Source organism: Sylvia atricapilla, chromosome 3 (genome assembly GCF_009819655.1).
Source record: "Sylvia atricapilla isolate bSylAtr1 chromosome 3, bSylAtr1.pri, whole genome shotgun sequence".
Classification (NCBI taxonomy): domain Eukaryota; kingdom Metazoa; phylum Chordata; class Aves; order Passeriformes; family Sylviidae; genus Sylvia; species Sylvia atricapilla.
The window spans coordinates 36656675-36672133 of record NC_089142.1 but is presented as its reverse complement, the minus strand read 5'-3'; the positions used below and the strand labels follow the sequence as shown (position 1 = coordinate 36672133).

Here is a 15459-nt window from a genome sequence, read left to right as displayed (position 1 = left end):
AATAATCATGGAAATGTTAGTTTATCTGTTCGGTAATTTTCAGGGGCCTCCTACTGTACAAATTCAAGGCAAACATTGTCTTCGTAGGAAAGTATCTACAGCTTAAAGCTTTGAGGAAGTGTGACATGGACATAAAGTAATGGTCATGTTTGGCATAAAGACCTTTTGTTTTTTTTAAAAAGGTGCCCCAATGTGGTTTTTAGAATCAAAAGGGAAAAACAAAAAGGTGTTTGTGAAGATTCAGTGCTTGGTTTTTTTAAAATTCTTGCCTTTATTTTATTTTAGGTTGCTCCAGCTGAGTTGCCAGAATACTGCCGTACAGAACTTTGGAGGGTCTCTTCTTAATGGATTGCTGCAGCCTCTTAATTTCTCCATTGATCCTGTTCCCTGCATCGTGAGAACATTTTAGCCAGCACAGAACCTAGAAAAGTTACATGTAAGTCATGATTCCAATTCCTTTCTATTTAAAGAAAAAACAAAAAAAAAAAAAAAGAAAAAAAAAAGATCTTGAGGAGGCAAGGTAGAGGCAGTAAATATCACACTTTAGAAAAACACCATAAAAGCTGTAATTCAACTGCAAACATTAGGTGGTGAATAAATTGTTATTGAAGTAGTTACTTGCTTTTTTAACCTAAATAGTGATAGTCATTTTGACGGCTTTTTTAAGTGTTCTGCTGCTACGGTAAACCGTAGTGAGAAGTACCTAAAATAGCTCTGTTCGCCCCACTGCTCTAACTACGCTTTGTTTTTCTCTGCAACGGGCTGTGTGTGTGCACACCTACCCTGGTGTGCTCTGCCAAAGCTACACGTGCTCCGTGTGAGTTTGGCCATCATCTGCCCAGCAGGACTGCAGGCACCCCATGATAAAATTCATATCCTTTTGGTTTCCCAGAGCATTTCCCTTGGAGGAGCCCTGGTGCTGCTTCATCCTTCAGCCTGCTGCCCCAAAAGGCTTTATAAGCATCAAAAGTATCTCCATTGCTACCTCTAGCTCCTTCCAGGTGGAGTTAAGTGTTCCACCTGACTGTTGAAGGGTAAAGAAAGTTGTGCATGGATCTACTAGGGACAGACTGAGGGTCCCTTGAGATCCTTTCCTAACTTCCCAGCCAAGGTAGTAGTCCCCAGTGCTTGTTGTGCTTTGATATTTCACCCAAGATGGGGAATGGCTTATGGTCCTGTGCACGTATTTCATCCCTGATCCCATGATGCCTGAGTCTTCCTCTGAAACAATCCATAGCACAGCCTGGCCTAGAATCAATGGGGAGAAATTGGTTTGACCCACAGCAGTTTGTCAGCAGTTCTAACCCTAATTCTGGTTTCTGAAGTAGAAAAAGCTTCTGGACCACAATAAGGATGGCATGGATGTGATGGTCTGTGCTCTGTGGAGGGTGGGATACCCCAGAGCTGACAAGTTTGGGAAGAGGCTTGAGCACAACTTAATTTAATTAATTTTTAAAGCAAAACCAAAACTCTTTGTGGTTAAGAGCTTTTTATCTTTGGGATTAGTGGTATAGAGCAGCTTGGCAAAAGGAGGTAATACAAGATTGTGGTTCGCAGTGTGGCTCTGTGCATGTTACTGCCTTTGTTTGTTCCCTACAGTAACAAATGCATATAATGCAATTTAGTCAGAACAGGTCAGTGAAGCGGACCACTCCTTACTGGTCAGTTTTTCTTGAATGCTTACTGATACCATTTTTAACCTTAGGAACTGATCTGCAATACTACTTCTAAAAAATATGAGCGTTTTGGAGCCAAAGCATTTCTATTAAAAACATACCTTTATTTGAAGTACTTTATTTGCTTATGTGACACTAAAAGATTAATTTAAAACAAGAAAAGTCTACTGCAAAAGGAGGATAGTGTTCTTTAATGCATATGGAAATTCAGTTTGTAAAGAGAGGAAATTTTTTTTTCTGGTGTGATGAGTATCAGCAAAAACAATGATGAAGTCGTAGGCAGTGGAGAAAGTCTGGGTAGCAACAGAATTCACGGTCTAAGAGGCCTTACAAGGTGGGAGTTTGATTTTGTTTTCCAAAAAAGGGAGAATGTTGCCATTTCCTTGAGGGTCTGGCATTCTCTGGTGCAGTTATTAATTAAATCCCCCTTAGCAGGAATCGTCTGACTACAGAAAAATCTTGGATCTGGCTTGAAATTTGTTTTTAGTGCTTGTCTTAAGGGAAGAAGACTTGAAAATAAGAGTTGTAACAGCTAGGCAGGCAGAAAAAGCTTGTTTTTCATTAGTCCTACTTAGCACTATTCCCGTGAGGTTTGGAAGCCTTATTCACAATTTTTTGCAGGCTTTTCTCATTATGTTTGAAAAGCTTATCATTAGGCATCTTGCAAATTCACTATTAAAAACACTTCAAGAGGAACTTAACTTCAAAAATATCATCCTTGTTGGGGGACTTGAAAAAGAAGACAGAAATGGGAAAGAAAAACCCTCTGTCATTCCAAGAAGTGCATAGGAAGTTTTGTCTTGCTTTTTGTTGTGCTACAAATAATCAGATGTCTCCTCTTCAAGGAACAAAATCAGGTCTGAGGACCAAACAAACTTGAAAACCGGTGTGAGGATATAGGAACCGTCATCAAATATGTGCCTTTCCTTTTTTTTCCCTTTCTTCTTCTTTCTCTTTTAACTGTGATTATGTGCTTGAGCTATGCATCATTTTCAAAACATGGTGTGTACTCTAGCTCCTCGAAAACCCATGCATCACCTCACAGGCTGTTGGCTGGGGCTGCACCAGATCATGTGTGCAGATCCATGCCAGTACAGGTAGATATGAGGGCAAGCTGCCCATTGTTTTTTTGATTTCTCAGTGTTTCCCATTGTCTGGCTGTTTTTGATGACAGACTCTGCTTGTAACAATTACCTCATTATAGCAATTTCCATAGAAAGAAGCAGACTTTTCACTTGTTAACATTAGCCCTCCTGGAAAGAGCAGTTGCACAAGGTTGACCCAGCTGTAACAACTGTGTTCTTGTTGCTTTTCTCAGGGTGCAATGGGATAAACACGTATGCTTTTCCCCGCTTCCATTTATTATTTTGTTTCATTAATACTACTAAGGTGCTGATTGATAAAATGTCCATAAAAACAGTTCTTACTGATGTGTGAGTTCAAAGCAGAATGTCCCTTGTTTGTTCTGAGGGAGCATATTGCAAAACCTGTTAGGTGCCAAGCTAGTAAAAAAAACCCCCACTTCTCCAGGTTCTCTGGGGATTAATCCTGGGTAGGTTAGACCAAGTGTATTGTAATGTGGGAGTACAGCAATTGGAGAGAAGCCGTGCTCTCTGCTGAGAGGCTCTCTCCATTTGGTATCCCAAACAGTCACAAATGACTGTACAGAGCTGTGTCTTGGAGCAGCTGCTGGGGTAGGGTTGCTGTCATCCTGGTGGAGGCAGGTGAATATTCCTAGTAGTGCCCATACTCTGCTCACATTTCTCATTTTGTTTTAGCCCTGTGTGTTTTTTCCTTTAAAAGCAGCAAAAATAATGTCCCAATCAATGTCCTTCTGCATCTCATAAAAAGACTAGATTTGTACTGTTTATCCAATGTCATGAATTCAGCAAGGACGTATAAATGGTTTACACAGGATAAAAAAACAAGGCAACCTAAGACTTTGAAAGTTCTGTACAGAAATTACATACTTGCTAGGTATGAGTTCTTCAGACTATTTAAAAAAATTTTAGAAATATTTTTGAAATCTATCCTATCCCCATCTCTAGGCAGATGTAAATAACGTAAAATTTTAAATATGCAGATATTGGTGGTTAAATGTCTGTCACCCGCCTACCACCACAACCTGGGAAAAATGCAGCTTTTTTTAAACCTGCACTTAAAGGTCAGATAACTTGACAGAATTCAGAAGAAAAGCAGATTTCTGAAGGCAAAATTGTATCACTTTGGACATTGACTTACCAAACACTCCTAACCATCAGTAGCAAACCCTCTTCCTAAATGCCATCCATGGCCATACCTGAGTACATTGACAGGTTTATCTTGCTGGATGAGAGATTGGCCATATCTGCATTTCAAGATTTTTCTTGTACATTTTCCTGTTGGAGTGCTGTTTTCATAGGGGCGAAGGCACTTTCTTAGCCACTTTGTGGTACTGACATATCAGGATTCTGTACCTCGTGCCAGCAGTGCGTGGAGTGTCTCCTGCCTGGGGAACCTTGACAGCTTCCCATGGCATCCTGTCCTTTGGCCACTGTGACCAGTGTCAGTCCCTCGATGTGATCAAATGCTTCTCAGCACTGTCAATGCCTTTGTACCTCAGCCGGGCTGTACCTCGGTGGCCGGGGACAGCTTTTGGAACAAATACAACTGTTGACTGAATGTCATTTATTTATATGTGCAGATGTGTGCGTATATATAAAAATGAAACATATATTTATCAAAGACATAGATATATGTATGTATACAATCTTTTAAACAAAATATGTATCTGGACAAATATATGGCCTGAAAAGTGCTGATGTGGCTTCAGGCAGGGCGCCTGTGGGTGCGCATGTGTGCAGGTGGTGAGCCAGTGTCCCTTCCTGGAGGTTTCTCCCCCGTGTTGGAGGCATCCCCATCCAGGCACACACGATGACCACGGGCTGTGTGGCCGGGAGGAGCGCTCTGCTTGTGTTTAGCTGTTAACAGCAGCAGAGGACAGCGGAGTTTGTTGCAGTGTAGCGTGCCAAATGAACCCAAATTGCTCTGACACCTCTCGCCTTGCTGCCACTGACCACAGGTTTGTTTGTTCGTCACCCCAGCGGTGCCACGGGCTGCGTGGGTGCGCGGCGTCATTGATCTGTTTACTCGGTGTTTCCCGTGTGGCCACCCTGTTGCGGTGAGGACTTTTATTTTTTGCTGTGGCAGGTGACAGCGCGGGTGTGTGTGTGTGCCAGCCCAGGGGACTGAGTCACAGCCCTCCCTCCACCCGGAGCCGGCGGCACTTCCCCTTTCCTGGTGGGGTGAGATGCCAGCCCATCTCCACAGGACATCTTACCAGCCTGTACTTTGCTTTTTTATTTTTTTATTTTTTAACAGAAAAGCCTGTGAGATGGTGACAGAAAGACCAACTTTCTCTGTAACCCAAACCAGTGAAAAGTAAAATCCATCTCACCACAACAGTTTTGTTTTCACTGCTGGCTCAACCTCTTCTCTCCCTCTGGCAGAGCCCTGCACAGTCATTCAGTGCCCGGCTTGGGGGTGGTGTGGTTGTTAGCTCACTGGTGTATGACCCATTTATTTTCATAATACTTAGATACCCGCGCTTCTGCGGCGTTCAGCACACAGGTCCTGCGACCTAAATCCTCGGCAGAAAAGCGCACACCTGATTCCAGCAGCGTGCCTGGAGAGCAGCCGGCTCTGCCCTTGCCTTGTCGGGAGCTGCAGGAAGGTGGTGTGCTTTTGGGTCTAGCAGGCAATTGATGAGCAAGGGAAGGTAAAGGTGCATTTTTCAGGAGCCAGCACTTTGTCTTCGATCATTTAGTTAAACATTGATTGCTAGCTGGTTGGACACATTTTCTGTTACAATGTACAAAGGGTTGAGATGTAAAAGCGTTGTGTTGGATCATTTTCTCGCTATTATAATCTGCACTTTCCACGAGAGCAAGAAGATTAATGGCATGAGATTGTTCACTCTCAATGTCTCCAGACATGTCATCACCCTCGTGTTGGGTCTGAAGACGGACCTTTTTTCCTTTATTCTTTTTTACTCAGTTAGTTGAATTAGTTTTCTGCGGGTTTTCAGATGATAATTAGGTTCACGCTTGTGTTACTTTCTGTAAATGGAAAGAATCAGGCACAGGAGAGTAAACTGGCATCACAGTAGACCTGAGAGTTTTAGGTATAAAATTAAAGAGTAATTTGCAAAGTGACTCGAAGTAAAGTGGATTTAAACACAATGAAATCATCCTTGACAGCAATTTGTTTGAAGTTCTCCTACTGTTATGAGTGTAAAGGGATTTTTTTTTTTAATTGCCAGTTTCTGGGTAGAGTATTCAGCATAATTTCTCACAGGTAAGTGAAGCATTAACTCCTTGTACCTCAGTACTTTGGGCAGTGGGGGAAGAAACTGAGAGTTAGGGGGAAGCACCTTCTCGACTTCATAATTTGAAAATCAATCAGTGGTCAGCTAACTTAAGAGAAGGATTTTACCAGAGACACATTTTACCAGGAAAAATGGGTGAAAATCCAGCAGAATCCTGGACAGTAGATATGCATGGCATGTGAAAATTTCTCTTCAATGTTTCACAGAATATAATGGCACTCTAGATAAAAACTGGAAAAAAAGTAACAGCAGCTAGCTAGTTTGCATTCCTTGTTCAGATGAGCCATGAGTTTTGGGGCTTTTACATTTATATACTTCTGCTGTAGGTGTTGGAAGTGTGGGTGGCCACGAAAAAACAGTGGTTACAATAAGATTTTCCATTTATTGCCCTTTGTGTACAACTAAAAATAAGATTCAGATGCTTCAGCATTTGTGGAGCAAGCATAATATTTCTCTGAGCTCTGATGACTGGCGTGCTTGCAGCTTCAGCTCTGTCTGGTGGGTGAGTCCTAGGTCTTAATGCTTGTAAATGGGTCTGTGTTGGAAGGAGAGTCAGAACTTGCTTGTGGTGTGGTCTAGCTGTGTTAATTCATCAACTTCTTACTGGAAAAAAAAAGAAAAAGTAGTTAGGCTTAGTACATAAGTTAAAGGTGGTGATGAAAGAATTTTGGAAGCAGAATTGTTTGCTGTCTGGAAAAAGCAGCTTTGGAGAGGGCTGAAAGATCTTTAAAGTCAAAACGTTCAAAACTTCAGTGGTGTACCTTGAATTGTTGTTCCAGAACTTCATCTTCTGGCAAAGAAAAAGCGAAGGAGAAAAAAAAAAGGAAATCTATATAAATCTGCTGAGCTTGAGAAAGAAATTCTCAGGGTTAGCTTTTGGCAGATAAAATCCTTTTGGTTTGCATTTTAGGGTGACTGTTGAAATATACTATGTGATGTTTTTCCAGGTAGTTGCACTGGTTAGGAATCCACTAAACCAGCTGCAGTATCTTGAACTAATATATGTGTTCTGACCACATTAATTGATATGTCAGCTTGTGGCCAAGAGAAATATTAAAGAGAGATGTCAGTGTATGCAGGGAAATTCATAGTTTCATGGTGTCAGCTTTGGTGCTGTCCCAGCTTCACTCATTAAGTAGCTGTGGCATTTCCAGAGAATGAGTGTGCCTGTGCATGTCAGGCTTTTCAATCTGATGTCATTCTTGTGATGGATGAGAGGAGAGAGCATCTGTCCAAGAGCTGCAGGACCTAAGGTAGAGCCTGAAAACTTGCTTTCTGCTATGTGGCAGCTTAAGTATCACTGCTTTTTTGTCACTTCGTGACCTTCCCAGTTTTGCAGGGTAGCAGAGGTGTTGGACTTGAGAATCGGGCTTTACAAGACAATAGGTTTTCACTCTGACTAGCACCACGTGGTGCAGAGGATGTGAGGCGCTGGGGGCACTTAGAGGTACACGCGCTTGTTCCATGGACTAGTCACGCTGTCAATGGTGAGTCTTTCATTAGGAAATATGAAATCCCTTTAAATTAGCTTGGTGTAGTCCTCCCTCTTTTCCTTGGAGATCAGTCAGTGCCTGTCATTGCTGCCTTGCTTTTGCCTTTTTGCTGAAATGCTTCTTTCTGCTTTTACATCCCTGCCTCCTCATTGGACTGGCTCTTGCCTTGATACAAAGTACAAATGGCAAGAGAGCTGATGCAGTAATCAAGACTTCAGATATTTCAGATGGGAACGGGCAAAACTTCAGCAATTATTAGTTTCCCCCAGAGTGGTTGCTGCAGGGAATTACATTACCTCTGTTATAATCACCTGCATGTCTCAGTCCTATAGGTGCCCAGATGCTTACAAGGGGCATAATCATTTGCTGTAATGTCTTTCTGTGGAATTTACCCTTTTTCAGTACAGTTGTAGAGGTGGTTTTTAATTCTCCACCCACCCTTCTTTTTCTACTGCTGTGCCTGCTGCAGGTAAGTTCAAACCTGATGGCTTTGAAGATAATGACAGGAGAGAGTGCAACATGTGTGTCATGTGGCAGCGGCACTCCTGCGCCGATCACTGCTGCTGCGCTTTCCAGCGGGATGAGACATGCTGGACTCTTCCAGGGGTATGCCACACAGGCTATTTTTAGAGATGGCACATTGGGTGCATTGTGCAACTATCAGTACCCACTGCTGTGCTCTTCATTTTTTCCCTTGTATGGTGATGAAGTTTTTAAGGTGTTTGCCTCTCTTGAAGAGGTAGAAGAATCTGTCTTTGATTTTTTTTAGCTACTTGTAGAGCTGCTCTGGGGAATCTGTGAAGTTGTATTTTCTGTACACAATTTGAAGGGAGCAGTCCTACATGTGGCCGCTAAAGTAGGATTAGTGCAAGTGACACAAACAATGTGGTTGAGATATTCAGCTGAAGAGCTCTCACAGCCTTTTGGGTTGCAGACCAGAACTGCTACCTTGGGAAACCCCGAGCTTGTTTTTGGTTTGTTGTTTTTTTTTTTAACTTTACCACAGAAAACAAGCTGTACTCGGGCATTTTTACAGTTGTCATAAACTCTTTCTGTGGCTCTCAGATTCTGCAGTCCTTCGAACAGCCACCTCATGCCGTACCGTGGGACAGTGATGGCAGCAAATGCTTTGAGATGTGGTGTGCAGCCTCACAGTGGGAGCAGAGCTGGACACAGAAGTTGACTTGTGGCTTCTGCCCATCGCTGCTGGGGGAGCAGGGCTGGCCTGCCACAGGCTCCTTATTTCATTGCTCAAATAATGCAAAAACATTAGCAATGGAGATTGCTGTAATGGTGTATTTTAAGTGCGTCTCTGCTCTGCCAGCTTCACTTTTAATGCACTCGGTTAAGGAATGCTTTGGAGGTTGCTGCTAATGGATGAATCTCTCAGAAAATTGGAATTTTGAAATAAGATTGACACTTTGGAGTGAGAAATATAAATCTAATGAGAGTATTTCAGCAGAGGTTTGTAATTAGGAATGAATGGAGGGAATTTGTACGCGCAGTCTGCAGAAGGGCACAATGGAAGGTGAAATTGCACCCTCTGTGCTGAATGAGGGATGAAAGCCAATGTATCAGTGTCATGGCATGACAGTGTAGAGTATAAATGATACTGTCACTGAGTGCTGCAGAAGGTATCAAGGGAATTCCACTCCAGTAAATTACATTACTTAGACAGACCTGAAGGCATTGTGTCTGAATGATTGGAGGGAAAAAAGGTTGTCGGCACAAAGCAGAAGATATTATAGAACAACTGGCTGCAGGCTTGGAAAACGGTGTTTTTCTGATGTTTACCATGCAAAGCTTTTCAGATGCTATTTAAATTTCTTTTTTGGTTGAATTACAAATGTATTGATGAAGCAAAAGTATTTTTTGAGATGGTGTTTGGAGTGGATACCAGCCTGCAGCAAAAGGTACGAGCATGCACAGCTCCCATTCTTTCATTAGGAAATTGTGACTTCTTCAGAGCTGAGAAAAATCTAGTCATGTGTTCCCAGCTCAAGCAGTGTTTTTTAATGCATTGCTTCATTTCACTGAGGACTACCTTTTTGGCCTGGATTTTTATTGTGGGATAATTCTAGCATAGATTTGTGGGAAGAGATGGGTTTCTACTGTTCTCACTAGCAGTGAGGGGTTGAACTGTGGTGAGTAGCAGCTGATCATGGGACACAAACTTCAAGGTCCCCTTTAGAGGCATGGTGAGGTCCATGATGTGGGCAGGTAGGAGCATGATGTCATGGTGACAGTGCAGCAAAAATCCAGAGACTTACCCTTTCAACATGTATTCACTAATGTAACATAGTGTGTTCCTCACACTGTTCTGCTTTTTGCTCACCAAACCCCACTGCTAACACCAGTCCCAGCCACAGTGGGGGTGTTGAGTGGAATAGTTATTTCTCAAAATTTTATTCTCTGTAATGGCCTACTACGTCCACCCGCACGGGGATAGTATCTTAGAGATGGGTTTACCTGCTTCTCTGTCTCTGACCTCACACACAGACAACACCTACAAGCTCCTGTAATTTCCTAGTCTGCTCATGGGTGAGACAGCCAGCCCAGCTCCCACAGTTCTCCCAAACTACTTCTTGATGGTAGAACGTCTGTTCCCCGAAGATGCCGCGTATCATCCTCTGGTACATAATAAGCTTTGCTTGTCTTGGGGCTTCTTGTAAAACTTCAACAGTCTTTGTCCTTCTTAAAAACACGCTATCCCACTTGTCTACTCATAAAAAACATCACCGAAAGTACATGCTATAAGTAATGATAAGGGTGTGGACTCTGTTCCTCCTTTCAAAAACTTGATTTTTGGCAAAGCCCACACAAGGCAGGAGGATGGACATGCAACACAGTTTTAGCAGTCCATATAACAGGCTTCTCCACATGGAAATGGTGATTCAAGTTGTGGGACCATTAACCAGGAAATATGGCCAAACTGAAGGGTGCTGACTCTAGGAAGGTAGCAGTTTAAATGCTCCCATGTAAATGTTTCAGCCCCTACAGCCTGTAGCTGGAAACCAAAGCATTAAACCCACAGAATGTGTGGAAAAGCAGTCAGGCATCTGTGGAAAAGAAGATGCCCTGTGTGGGATGGGATTTAATAGTAGAGCAATTTAGTAGTGGGTTCTGATCATAGCCAGAGGTGAGTGGGAGGAAGCGAAGTGCTATTTCTAACTATATCTCCCACATTAGAACTGGGTTGGAATAGTCCAGGGTGTCAGACTCTGTCTGTCTTATCTGTCTGTCCGTATGAAAAAGGGATTTCAGACATTAGAGCAATGTGCTCTAATGCTTGAGCACCTGTTTGTAGCAGTATTAAAAATCTGCTGTCACTCACTTCTCCTGTGGTATTTTGTGTCAAAAGCTGGCATTTTGACACATCTGGTTTTTCACATGTTGGGAAAGCAAACGCTTTTTTCTTCTATTTAGTGTTATTCCTGTGGTCATGATCAAGTTGTGTGTTCAAAATGTGGTTCTCTGTAGTCATCCATTAATCAACAGAAAGTCCATTAGTTCTCACAGCCCTAGTTACCCATATGAGGCTGTTTTCCTCCTCCCATGCTTGATCGTGCAGCACGAATGCCTATAAACCAGTACCTGTGGAGTCACCAGGGCCACTCAGGGGAGCGATAGGTGCAAAGCTGGAATTTAAGTGCTGCAAAGTAGTGTGATTGCAAGAGTGGGATAGAGCAGGAGAAGGAAGGACCAAACTATGCCTTAAGGAAGACTGGGAGACTAACCAGTATTGTTTTAACTGAGAGAGATATTGAGGCTGCTTAATTCGATTGGTATCCCCTGGCAAATGTATTTTGTTGTGTAAATGGCTCCCTGTGGTCCCAGAAGACTATCACTATCTCTTCCTATCTTGTACAGTGGATTTCTAAATAATCAATCTTGGTCCCGGAAAGCTGCAGTTTAGTAAGTGTAGCTTGCTAACTAATCAGTGGTTTAATCTTAATTCTCACTCCTTGTGCTTTTGATAACACAGGGCTGTAAAGTTTGACATTCTAGAATCTTCTCTATAAATTGTGATCTGCTTGCCAAAAAATCAGCCTATTATTTTCAATTCTCCTCTTATCATTAGTGTTATTAAACTGACGATTGATGTATAAAAACTGCCATTTGCATGAAGTTCACAAAACTGCAATAAAAGACACTTTTGTTCTGACTTGGTAAGGAAAGAGAAAAAAATCCAGCTAAATAATGCTAGTTCTAACAGCAGAGATGTTCATATAAAGACGTGTTCTGAACAATAAGATCATTTATCCATGTGTGACATAAATACATCGGAATTTAAGTAATGAGAGATCTTGTGAAATGCAGCAAAACGCACACCACTGGCATTGTGAAGTTTCCCTTCTCTAAAGCCCTGTTCTCAGGGAAAAGCAGCTTTACTTTTGCTTTGAAAATCCATTATCATAAGCCTTTTTCTAAAAAAACGTTTGTCGTAGTGCAATATTAAAGCAATTTTATACCCTAAGAGCAGCTCTTTCGTAAGGTAAAATGCAATCCCATGTGTGTATGTAATTGCGGTTTAGAATACTTCTCACAGCCCTAATTTGCCCCAAATTAAGAAAACCACTAACCTTTTTAGGCTTTCCTTTTCCTAATTGTTTTTTGTTCTCCCTGTCTTTCTTCCTCAAAATATTCTTTTTTTAAAATCCCTGCTCAGGAGGGGGGGAAAAAAAAAGGCGCAGAACACTCTCTGGATTCATTGCAAAACACTGCTTGAAGGAAGCGTTTTAAGAGTTTAGGTTAAAAAGTTTCTGCTTCTTTCAAACTACTTGGGTGACACTGCTATTTTGGGAGACCATACCATCTGCTTGTTAACCAAAAAGCAGGGAAGATATTCCTAGTTCTAGTCTAGATTTTTGGGTTGGTTCCACATAAAATTCCCAACTGATCTCCACTTGTGTTTGCCCTCTCTGTAAGCTAAAGAGAGCAAGGCCAGTCGTCCCTTCTACTGTCACAGCTCCAAAGGTGAAGATGCTCAGCTTGTGGTCCTGAGTTAGACATGTTTGTTCACAACAGGCACAGTCCATTGAGACAGGAGAGGTCCCTAATTCTTCCCTGCATGTGTTCATGTCACAAAAGCTGTGACAAGGAGTAAAAGAGCAATATCATGCCCAGCCCCTGATGGGCCACAGGCCACATGCTACCTTTGGATGAAGACGAAGGTGTTTAGAGGAGGCTTGGTTGAGTTCTGTTGGAGGAGCTGAGTTTTTGTTTGTGTTTGAGGGAGAAAGGGGGAGGACACATTTTCTTGGGTTTTGCTTGTTTTTTGAGGGGAAAAAATGCAGAAGGAAAAGGTTTCCTGGCCCACAGATCAGCCATCTACCAGGTAGTGCAAGTATAAAAAGTGCCGGAGCTCAAGAGGACAGTAAGACTATCCTTCCCTAGGTGGAGAGGAATGGGAGGACTTGTAGTGCAGATGGGTTGAAGGAAAAGGTTGACATGAGTAGGAGCAAGGTGGAGTCTATGTATTTTGTCTGGTGAGTATGTGGAAACGGCACCGCGGAACATGAAAATGTGAGATGTTACTGTGGTCCTCCATAGGTGATGAAGACATTTGTCTGAGATGGTAGAGATTTAACTCTATATTGTATTGCTGGAGTATCTGCAAATACATATGTATCATCATCATTACAGTATCTTCCTGACTGGCAAAATGTTTCATCCAATCTCTGTTGACAGAAAAGATTGCCTACTGATAATTGCTTTGCTTAAGTGTCTGATAATATGCCAGAAATGAGAGCATTCTCTGTTAGGTCATCTTTAATTATGCATATACCACCTGTCAGCTTTAAATCTGGATAAGATTCATTTTCTCATTGGATTTAGAGTAGGGAAGAGAGCCTTCAACAAGAGGACTAGGCTGTTGCAAACAGTGTCTATGGGGGAGTTTCACAAGCAGTCTCCTCATCATCCCTAGTCATGGATACCACTGTTGGCACATGCGGAAATATTTGAAATATTGCCTAAGCTTGCTGCCGTAGTGATGGGTTTCACAGGAAGAGGATTTCAGACCATCTGTTGCGTTTTCTAGTTTTCATCTTTCCCCATTTCAAAGGGAGAGGGAGCGCTGAGGTGGGGGAGGACACATGGCAAGTTGTGGCTCCTTTGGCAGTGCTGGGGGGGAAATCCCCCCAAAAAGCCACATGAGGGGGTTATTCACTTGCCGCTGGTGAAAGCACATAATAAAACTGGTCAGGTCAGTGTAGAAATTCCAAGTTAATAGGAAATTAAGGGCTCAAAAGACTGAAAAATTATGAGGATGGATGCTTTGCAGAAAACCCTAACAGGGAGAGATGGTAAAGATCTCTGAGGATATTAAGTTAACAGGGTTGCCATTACCAAGCCTACTTAGCATGTTAAAAATTATACTGGAGTATAAATTTATCTTTGTACAGAGTGGGGAGGCAGTGATTGTTTGGGAATAATTGAAGGGATTTTCAGTTCATAGGAGAATACTAGCTGTTGATTTGGTACAGTAATAGATTTTAGGAATCTCCTTGGTTTTCTACTCTCCTTTACTCCGAGGCTATTGTGGTTGGTTGCTCCCTGAAATGTATCATTTGCACTAGAAAAATGAAAAAGTCTTTGTTAAGCTTCTCACCTGCTTTTGGCAGAAGAGAACATCACTTAACTGTCAAATGTTGCTCCTGCTGCTCCTTGCCTGTGTATCTGAGTGGCCAGTGCTTCCCTCTCTCTGGGATTTTGGTTTTCCAGCTTCTGTCATCAGTGCCTCAGCTTCCTGGACAGAATTCCTCAGTTACACTGGTTAGCTGACACTGATCATTTTTCATGGTAATACCTTCAGCCAGAGCTATTTCTGAAAATCTGGGATTTGGAACAGTAGGTCAATTTGTAAAACAACGAGCAAAGAGGGACAGATGGCTGTGGATATGAGAGCATGTTTCTGTTCATCTCCATTTGGCTTTTGCTGATGCTTCATTGTTGCGTGAGCATTTGAGGCTGTCGCTTTGCATTGGTTAAGTGGCTGTTGCTCCTTTGCTTGAAAGACCTGGCCTGTGGCACTTGTCATGTCCCCTACTCTGCTCCAGTCGGGCTCCAGGGCAGACTGCCTCGGCAGAAGCTTGCAGTGCCTTTGCACCCAAGGACGTGGAAAGGGTTTGCAAAACGAGTGGATTTTCTGCTTGGAAATCTGGCTGTGTTTCTCCTGACCTTTTCTCCCAGGAGCTGCTCTGGGTGAGGCTTTCCTGATGATTCCTTTGCTCAGGGTAAGGTTGCTGGGCTCACCTTTCTTTGTTATTCCTGTGTAAATGATTACAACTTCTCCATCCTATGTTGTGCTGCTGGGTTTTGCTCAGTTCTTAGACAGATTCTGATTTATTCAGACTCGTTTGCTTCTGTCTTTCTGAGTAGCGGTGCCAGTAGCATCACCTCGATGTAGATGAATTTTACAGACCTGGAATGGAAAAGCGTGGGGGTGTGCCACAACCCTTTTTTCCTTGCTCGTGATTCATTCAGCCCTTCTTTCCACCCTCCTATTTCATGCTAGAGGGCTCTCCAGTCTTGCAGTGGTCACTGGAAGACATCTCTTTTGTACAGGCTCCTTCACTAAATTCAAAGGTGTATGCATCCCATTATTCCGGTGCTGCTGCTGAGCTGTGCAGCACCACTGGGCACTGCAGGAGACACCTTGTTCACTGGTCTGAGGAGCAGCCATACTTAACCGAATGAAGGACTTTGCTTTTGTCTCTGGAAAAAGGGATAACTAGATGACATTTAAGAATACCTGTAAGAATTGAAATACTTACTTCAAACCATCTGAGCTCTTTTGGCTTGAAAGATATGGCTTAGTCCTCAGACCATATAGGACAAGGAAGAGTCCTGGGGGCTCTTCCTTGTCCTATATTTTACAAATGATTGCTTAAACTACCTAGAGCAGTTTTTCTGGAAAACC

The 15459-nt window shown here is 42.6% G+C and overlaps 1 protein-coding gene across 1 annotated transcript in view; it reads left to right on the top strand.

The window, feature by feature from the left end:
• Positions 1-210: 210 nt before the first annotated feature.
• BACH2 (BTB domain and CNC homolog 2) overlaps positions 211-15459 on the top strand; it is a 79579-nt gene continuing 64330 nt past the window's right edge. Inside the window, exon 1 of the mRNA XM_066315142.1 lies at positions 211-436. The gene's annotated coding sequence lies outside the window, so the exon portion shown is untranslated. The remainder of the gene's footprint in view (positions 437-15459) is intronic.